The sequence below is a fragment of the Colobus angolensis genome, unplaced genomic scaffold (genome assembly GCF_000951035.1).
Source record: "Colobus angolensis palliatus isolate OR3802 unplaced genomic scaffold, Cang.pa_1.0 Scaffold337, whole genome shotgun sequence".
Classification (NCBI taxonomy): domain Eukaryota; kingdom Metazoa; phylum Chordata; class Mammalia; order Primates; family Cercopithecidae; genus Colobus; species Colobus angolensis.
In genome coordinates, this window is record NW_012116677.1 from 2,256,092 (window position 1) to 2,264,681 (window position 8,590).

Here is an 8,590-nt window from a genome sequence, read left to right on the forward strand (position 1 = left end):
GATGGGGTTTCACCATGTTGGCCAGGCTGGTCTCAAACTCCTGACCTCAAGTGATCCACCCACTTCCGCCTCCCAAAGTGCTGGGATTATAGGCGTGAGCCACTGCACCTGGCCTTGCTTTTTGTTCTTAATCTGGTTTCTCCTTTGTGACTTCCTGTGTTCAGAATCCAGCCTCACCACACACTAGCTATGTGATTCTGGCAAACTTACTGTCTCTCTCTATACCTCGGTGTCCTCCTCTGTAAAAAGAAGATGGTGCTAGTATTTCTCTTGTAGGATTCTCATGAAGATTAAATGAGATGTTTAATATATAGAAAGTGTTAAGGACATTTCCTGGCACATAGTAGTTAGCCAGTACATGTTCTTACTATTGTGTTGTTAGTAGTATTATATGGTTCTGCCATTTTGATCACGAGAGTTCCTCAAAAGCAGCAAACACAGAGGCAGCTTCATGGTGGAGGGACAGAGGGCTGGTTTGAGGGTGGCTAGGTAGAAAGACCATGTGTGTGTTCCCTGCCAGCTTAGTTTTCCCTGACTCATCCCTTTTAAAAACTTGGGAGGGAAGTCGCCTGTCCTTCAAGGACAAGGGGAAGACATTATTCTTGCTTACCAGATATGTGATAAAATGAAGAATAAAGTCGTTTGGGTAAACATTGACTTGGTAGAAATTTCTTTTAAAGCGTAATGAAATGAAAACAAGCAATGCTCAGTAGGATCAGCACTCCATCTGTTTTGTTCCCTTCTGATGCTCCATCAAGATTTCTAAATGTGGTTTGGATTTTGAGAACATCTGGAATCAGCCAAGCACATTTCTGAAGCATTGACATTATCATCTGTATTTCCTGCTGCTTAGTTGTGCCTGCTGACTGTGCATTGACCTCCAAAGATGAGGCCCACCAGTGTGTTCATTCAGACAGTGTCCACAGCCCAGGGTAACTTAAGAATCCCTGGGGACTGTGTGTGTGTGTGTGTGTGTGTGTGTGTGTGTGTGTGTGTGTGCGCATCTGCGTGCATGCACAAAAATTTACCTTTGTTTCTGACTTTAAAGGTAATAATGTTCATTATTGAGAGACTGGAAAAAGAAAAGAAAAAGTAAAGAAGTATTTATAATCAACATTCATAATCCAATCACCCAGAAATAGCTACCCTTAATATTGTGATGCATATGTGAAGGATTTTACACATACACACGCATATATGTATTACTGCATTTTTAAAAGCCTAACTAGGATGACACTGAATATACTTTAAGAATACTAGTATTTTTGGTAGCATTATATCCTGACGATCTTTCTATCCTTAAATCTTTCTGGTGAATATAATATTTGAACTGCCTCAATGTTTGGTGGGTAGATGTTCAGTTGGTTCAGGTCCTCCAAGAAGCAGATGCCAAGAGAGGATTAACTGTGCAAGAAACATTGGGAAAAATCCTTGGAAGGAGAAAGGTGGAGGGAGCAGGAATAGGCAGCTGTGATGAAGCAATTTGGGCTCCTGTGAGAGGAAACTTAGAAGGAAGGACTGGGCAGGAAGAGTGTTCTGAGAAGGCCTTGCCCAGGCTGGAGGGGAGACAACACATGGGCAAAGGTAGCAACTGCCTTTGGGCAGTTCTGGTGTTAGACAAGAATGACCTAGCCCTGGTGGCTCCATGATGCTTGGCCATTGGCTGGTGGCAGCAGAGGGAAGCATGGCCTTGACATGAGCAATGTGGTGGGTCCAGAGTGGCAGCTGGAGGCTTCCAGTCAACTGTGCTCCCACAGAAGATTCTGTGGAAGGAGATCTGAGCGGCCCAGCTCCCTGTCTACCACAGATGTACCAAAAGGAAATTAATTTTAATTGTTGGTCATTTTGACCAGTCTTATTATTTGCTGTTATAAATTATGAAGCAATAAGCATTCTTCAACACAAATCTTTGTGGTGTTCTCTGATAATTTTCTCTCTCTCTCTCTTTGTTTTTTAGACAGAGCTAGCTCTGTCGCCTAGGCTGGAGCATAGTGGTGTGATCTCGGCTCACTGCAGCCTCGACTTCCCTGGGCTGAGGTGATCCTTCCACCTCAATCTCCTTGGTAGCTGGGATCACAGACAGGTGCCACCATGCCTGGAAAATTTTTGTATTTTTAGTAGAGACCAGGTCTCACTATGCTGCCCAGGCTGGTCCCAAACTTCTGGGTTCAAGCAATCTGCCTGCCTTGCCCTTCCAAAGTGCTGGGATTACAGGCATGAACCACCATGCCTGGCTTTCCCTGATAATTTTCCTAGGGTAAATTAATATGAGGGCTTCTGGTTGAACGTGATATATTGAAAATACATGTTTTTCTGGGTTATCTCTCAAAACTCAGTAAAAAAAAAAAAAAAAAAATCAGAAGGAATCAGTCAAAATCTACCAACTTAATCCTAGAGGGTATAGCAGTGGATGAGACTTTCATAAAAATTTAAAAGATGGACTATTAAGGTACATTTTAAGATATCAGTCAGAGGGAAGAAAGTTGAAACCCATGGTGCCTGCAGAGGAGGCAGCCAATATGCTCTATAAGCTCTCTGAGGTTTAGAAATTGTAGCACTATGTCCTTTAGAAAGGTATAGAGACTGACAGCAGGTTTGGTGGAAAGTCTCTACATGAATAAGACAGACTTCCTGATGACCTCCTTCACCCCAGGTGACCACCCTTTCCTAGGAGATGGGAGGTTACTCTCAAAGAAGCTGCTGACTTGAGGATATTAGGCTGGATAGAATACATGGGTATATTGTCTAGAAACAGAGACCATGTGAAAGTCTATGTACTGACCATGAGCTCCCTGGCTTTTCCTTCATTCCACTTGCTTGGTCTGTTTTTCTATCTGTAAAAATGGGGATAAGGTAATAATAGTACTTTACTTTTCAGTATTGTTTTAAGGATAAGATATATAAAACTTGTAGAACAACATCTAAGTGCTATGTAAGTTATTTGCTATTGCTTCCATTGCCGTCATTTTATACATACATATCTTATTTTCCATTTATCAGTTTATGCAATCTTATACCATTATCATATTCTTTAAGGTAATAAGGCTTTGTAATTTGTCTCTTCTCTATTATATTTTACTTGAAATTAAACATGTGGATTAATTTGTAGGACATTGACCCCTTTACAAGATATGGTCTTCTACTTTCAAATATTTTGTGCCCTTCAAACACATTTTTAGTTCTCTTCTCATAACTAATGAATTTTTTATTAATTTTCTTTGTACTCGTTAATGCGAATGGGAATTTTAATTCCAGTTTCTTTTCAATTTCCTAAATACTGATTTTTAAGAGAGATTTACATAATTATTTCATAGCTGGTCACCTAATTAATATAATTAAATATTTCTAGCATTTCTAATAGGTTTTTAGACAAATTTATTTCAAGCTGGTACTGTGAGGCGGAAACCCAGTGATGGATGTGACTTGCTTCCCCCACAGACCTTGCATTCTAATGGTGATATGGACAGGAGACAAGGAAATACTGGGTAGAAAAGGGCAGTTCCCTAGCAAAGGCCCCACCCTCAGGCCGGGAAACCTGCGGGCCTAAATGGGAACAGACATTCCTGTTTTCATGCTCAAAGGCTGCCTTTTGGTCCACCATGCCACCCCATCCTGTACCCATAGAAACCCCAAGCGCCAGGCTCCACAAGCAGATAAAGAGAGGAACAGAAGAGGAGACGAGAGAAGAGAAGGAGTGTCTGAACGTCAAGAGGAGTTTGGCTGGGGACGGTCGGAGAGGAGATCGGCTGCTGGACGGCCAAACTCCAGGGGAAGATCATCTTCCCACTCCATCCCTGATCCAGCTGCCCATCCATTCTGCTGAGAGCCACCTTCACAATTTAATAAAACCCCTGCATTCACCATCCTTCAAGTGTATGTGTGACCTGATTTTTCCTGGATGCCGGACAAGAGCTAGGGATATGGAAAGCTGTCACACTGGCCCTCTGCCCTTGCAAAAAGACAGAGGGTCCACTGAGCTGTTTAATACTTAAGTCATCTGCAGATGGCAAAGCTAAGGGAGTGCACTGTAGCACACACCCACTTGGGCTTTGGGAGCCGCAGGCACCCACACCTGGATGTGGTTGTGGGGCCAGAGTCCAGGGGTGCTCGCCCCGGCTCATGTACCTGCCTGTCGGCGTGGTACCCTTCCCATAAGCGGTTTGAGAGTGCACAGCGGCCAAACAAACAAGCCCCACCCGTGTTGCACGTTCTGCGAGGGAGATCAGGAAACTCTCCCCTTTCAATGGGCAAACTCAGGAACAGGCCATGATGAGAAGAGGACTTATCATCCACAGCTACCTGGAGTGCCATGGCAGTAATTTACATGTTGAAAAAAATTGTTCATGACTTGAAAATACAGAGGAACATAGATTGCTAACTGGAGCCTGGAATCTTTTTAAAGGTAATTCTTGGATAACGAAAATATTTTTCTTCCATAGTTATAAAGTTATTTAGATTTTTCAGTAGTTTTACGTTTTTTAGCAATTTATACTTTTCATGAAAACCTCTTTTTCAGTGAGACTATGTAGTTTATTAAGATAAAGATGGTTATTTTGTTCCTTTATAATTAGAAAACTCCTCCAAAAATATTTTGTAAATTCTCATTGTCTTTTCTTTTTCTTTTTCTTTATTTTTTTTCTGAGACAGGGTCTCATTCTGTTGCCCTGGCTGGAGTGCAGAGTCTCAGTCTTGGCTCACTGCAACCTCCACCTCCCAGGTTCAAGTGATTCCCATGCCTTGGCCTCCCGAGTAGCTGAGATTACAGGCGTGCACTGCCACACCCAGCTAATTTTTTTTTTAATTTATTTTTATTTTACTTTAAGTTCCAGGATATGTGTACAGAACGTGCAGGTATGTTACATAGGTATATGTGTGCCATGATGCTTTGCTGCACCTCTCATACCCAGTTAATTTTTGTATTTTTAGTAGAGATGGGGTTTCATCATGTTGCCAGGCTGGTCTCAAATGACCCGCCTTCCTTGGCTTCCCAAAGTGCTGGGATTACAGGCGTGAGCCACCATGCCCTGCCTTTCATTGTCTTTTAAAATGAATTCTTATAAAGCTCAAAATTTTATAGTTATTTATTGTCTACTGTGTTTGTATAGTCTGAATCACTTATTTTCTGCTTTAATGTGTATGATATCCTCTCTGTACGGCCCTTGGTAGATTTCATATGTTTTCTAACATTTGGGTTAGTGATTATTGTTATGTTTAACATAGTAATCATGTAAAGTTCTGAAAGTTTCCTAATATGACCACTTGGACTGAATCCTTTAAATGTTCATGTTTAAGACTTTCAGTTTTTGCAATGTGGTGAACTGGATAACGTGAAAATCTTTCCCATCACAAATACATAGAGATGCTATTTATCCTACAATATATAGTCTTTTAAATACATAGCCAGGCCTTCCGGAAAAAAAAAGGGGAAGTTGCCAGGGACCAGAAAAATAGTTACAGCACAGGAAGTAACACTGCCTTTTCTCTAGGGTAGGATGGGAGTTATAAAAAGAGGAGCTGTCAGGGTCATTAACAGAGGGGATTGTGACTTAATTCTCACACAGGAATAGGAGATAATGCCTTGGGCTCATGCAAGGTAATGTTGAAACTGAAACGTCATAAATCTAGAACTCTTAAAGGGATACATCTAATAGTTAAACGGTAGATTAAGCACACATCCACCCTAAAAGCCACTCACCAGCAAAATCTAGACCTGTCCATAGGATCGCCAGTAGCCACATGTGGCTATTAAGCCCATGAAATATAGCTGGTCCAGATTTAGATGTGCTCCAAGTTTAAAATACATACTGAATTTCAAAAACTTAATGTGAAAAAAGTAAATTATCTCCTTAATAATTTTTATATTGATTACATGTCAAAATAATATCTTCGATATATTAGAATAAAATGTTATTAAAATGAATTTTCCTAATTTCTTTTCATCTTTTAAATGTAGCCATAAGAAAATTTTAAAATTGGCCGGGCATGGTGGCTCATGCCTGTAATCCCAGCACTTTGGGAACCCGAGGTGGGTGGATTACCTGAGGTCAGGAGTTGGAGTCTAGCCTGACCAATATGGTGAAATCCTGTCTCTACTAAATACAAAAAATTAGCCAGGCATGGTGGTGCATGCCTGTAATCCCAGCTACTTGGGAGGCTGAGGCAGGAGAATCACCTGAACCCAGGAGGTGGAGGTTGCAGTGAGCTGAGACTGAGGCATTGTGTTCCAGCCTGGGAAACAAGAATGAAACTCCATCTCAAAAAAAGAAAAGAAAAGAAAATTTAAAATTGTATATGTGGCTCTCATTTTTAGCTTACATTATATTTCTATTTCTACAGGTTCAGTATCCTTCATCCAAAATGTTTGGGACCAGAAGTGTTTTAGATTTCAGATTTTTTTGAATTTTGGAACATTTGCAAATATTTATTGAGATATCTTAGGGATGGGATTATGGCCTAAACACAAAATTCATTTTTTTCTTTTTTTTCTGGGAGGGACAGAGTCTTGCTCTGTCACCCAGGCTGGAGTGCAGTGGCGCAGTCTCAGCTCACTGCAACCTCCGTTTGCCAGGTTTAAGCAATTCCCTGCCTCAGCCTCCTGAGTAGCTGGGATTATAGGCACCCACCACCATGCCTGGCAAAGTTTTGTGTTTTCAGTAGAGGTGGGGTTTCACCACGTTGGTCAGGCTGGTCTTGAACTTCTGACCTCATGATCCACCCACCTCAGCCTCCCAAAGTGCTGGGATTACAGGTGTGAGCCACTGCACCCAGCCTTTCATTTGTATTTTGTATATACATTATACATAGCTTGAATATAATTTTATACACTATTTAAATTTTTTCTTTTTCTTTTTTTTTTTTTTTTGAGACAGAGTCTTGCTCTGTCACTCTGTCACTCAGGCTGGAGTGCAGTGGTGCAATCTCAGCTTACTGCAACTTCCACCTTCCAGGGGTTCAAGCAATTGTCCTGCCTCAGCCTCCCAAGTAGCTGGGATTATAGGCGCCCACCACCACACCTGGCTAATTTTTGTATTTTCAGTAGAGACATGGTTTCACCATGTTGGCCAGCCTGGTCTCGAACTCCCTGACCTCAAGTGATCCACGTCGGCCTCCCGAAGTGCTGACATTAAAGGCGTGAACCACCATGCCTGGCCTAATTTTATACAATATTTTAAATAATTTTTTGCATGAAATAAAGTTTGTGTTAGGTACTTATGTGTGAAATTTTCTACTTGTGACATCATGTTGGTGCTCAAAACCTTCTGAATTTTGGATCATTTCAGATTTCAGATTTTAGGATTAGGGGTGCTCAACCTGTATTGGGTAGCACTGGTATAGAAGACCAGGCTTGCCATAGGATCTGAATGGGGCATATGTCTCCTCTAAGAATTCATAAACATAGATTTGCTCACATATAAAACTTTGTCTCAGACAAGTAACAGTCTATGGAGGTATATAGCATCAAATCAGGTGGCCCTGAATTCCCACAAAGTCCACTGAATATTGTGTCACAGTTTAAAATTATATGCCTGGCATGGTGGCTCATGCTTGTAATCCCAGCACTTTGGGAGGCTGAGGCAGGAGGATTGCTTGAGTCCAGGAGTTCGAGACCAGCCTGGGCAACATTGCAAAACCCCATCTCTACTAAGAAATACAAAAATTAGCTATGCATGGTGGTGTTCCTGTAGTCCCAGTTAGTCGAGGCTGAGATAGGAGAATCACCTGAGCCTAGGAAGTCAAGACTGCAGTGAGCCGAAATCGTGCCACTGTGCTCCAGCCTGGGCAACCAGAATAAGACCCTGCCTCAAAGAGAAAAAAAATGAAAATACAGACTACAGAATGAAACAACCCTCCACGAGGGCCTAAGGACCTGCAGACACTGTAAGTAGTGGGATTAGCCATCCGAGAACTTCCACAATTAGAACAATTTGATAGATATAATAAGATAAGTTATTTCAAAATGACAAGAAAGGACATAAAAATGTACAATAATTGGGAGTTTGATAAACTATGGAATATCAATATAACCTACATGCTATCTGAGCTTCCTATCCATTGATATTTAAGTGAAATTGGCTCAAGCTCTCTATCTGATATTCTATGGGAAATTGTTGTTGTTGAGACGGAGTTTTGCTCTGTTGCTCAGGCTAGAGAGCCGTGGTGCAATCTCGGCTCACTGCAACCTCCACCTCCCGGGTTCAAGCGATTCTCCTGCCCCAATGTGCTAAGTAGCCGGGATTACAGATGTGCATCACACCATGCCCAGCTAATTTTTGTATTTTTAGTAGAGACAAGGTTTCACCATGTTGTCCAGGCTTGTCTCGAACTCCCGACCTCAAGTGATCCACCCAAAGTGCTGGGATTACCTTTCAAAGGCATAAGCCACTGCACCTGGCCTCTGTGGAAAAATTAATACTCTAAGATTTTTATGAATGTCCAAGGACCAAGGATGTTTGGGCATTTATAATGCTGAGTTCTGGCTCTTTTTTTTTTTTTTTTTTAATTATTATACTTAAAGTTCTAGGGTACGTGTGCACAACGTGCAGGTTTGTTACATATGTATACATGTGCCATGTTGGTGTGCTGCACCCAT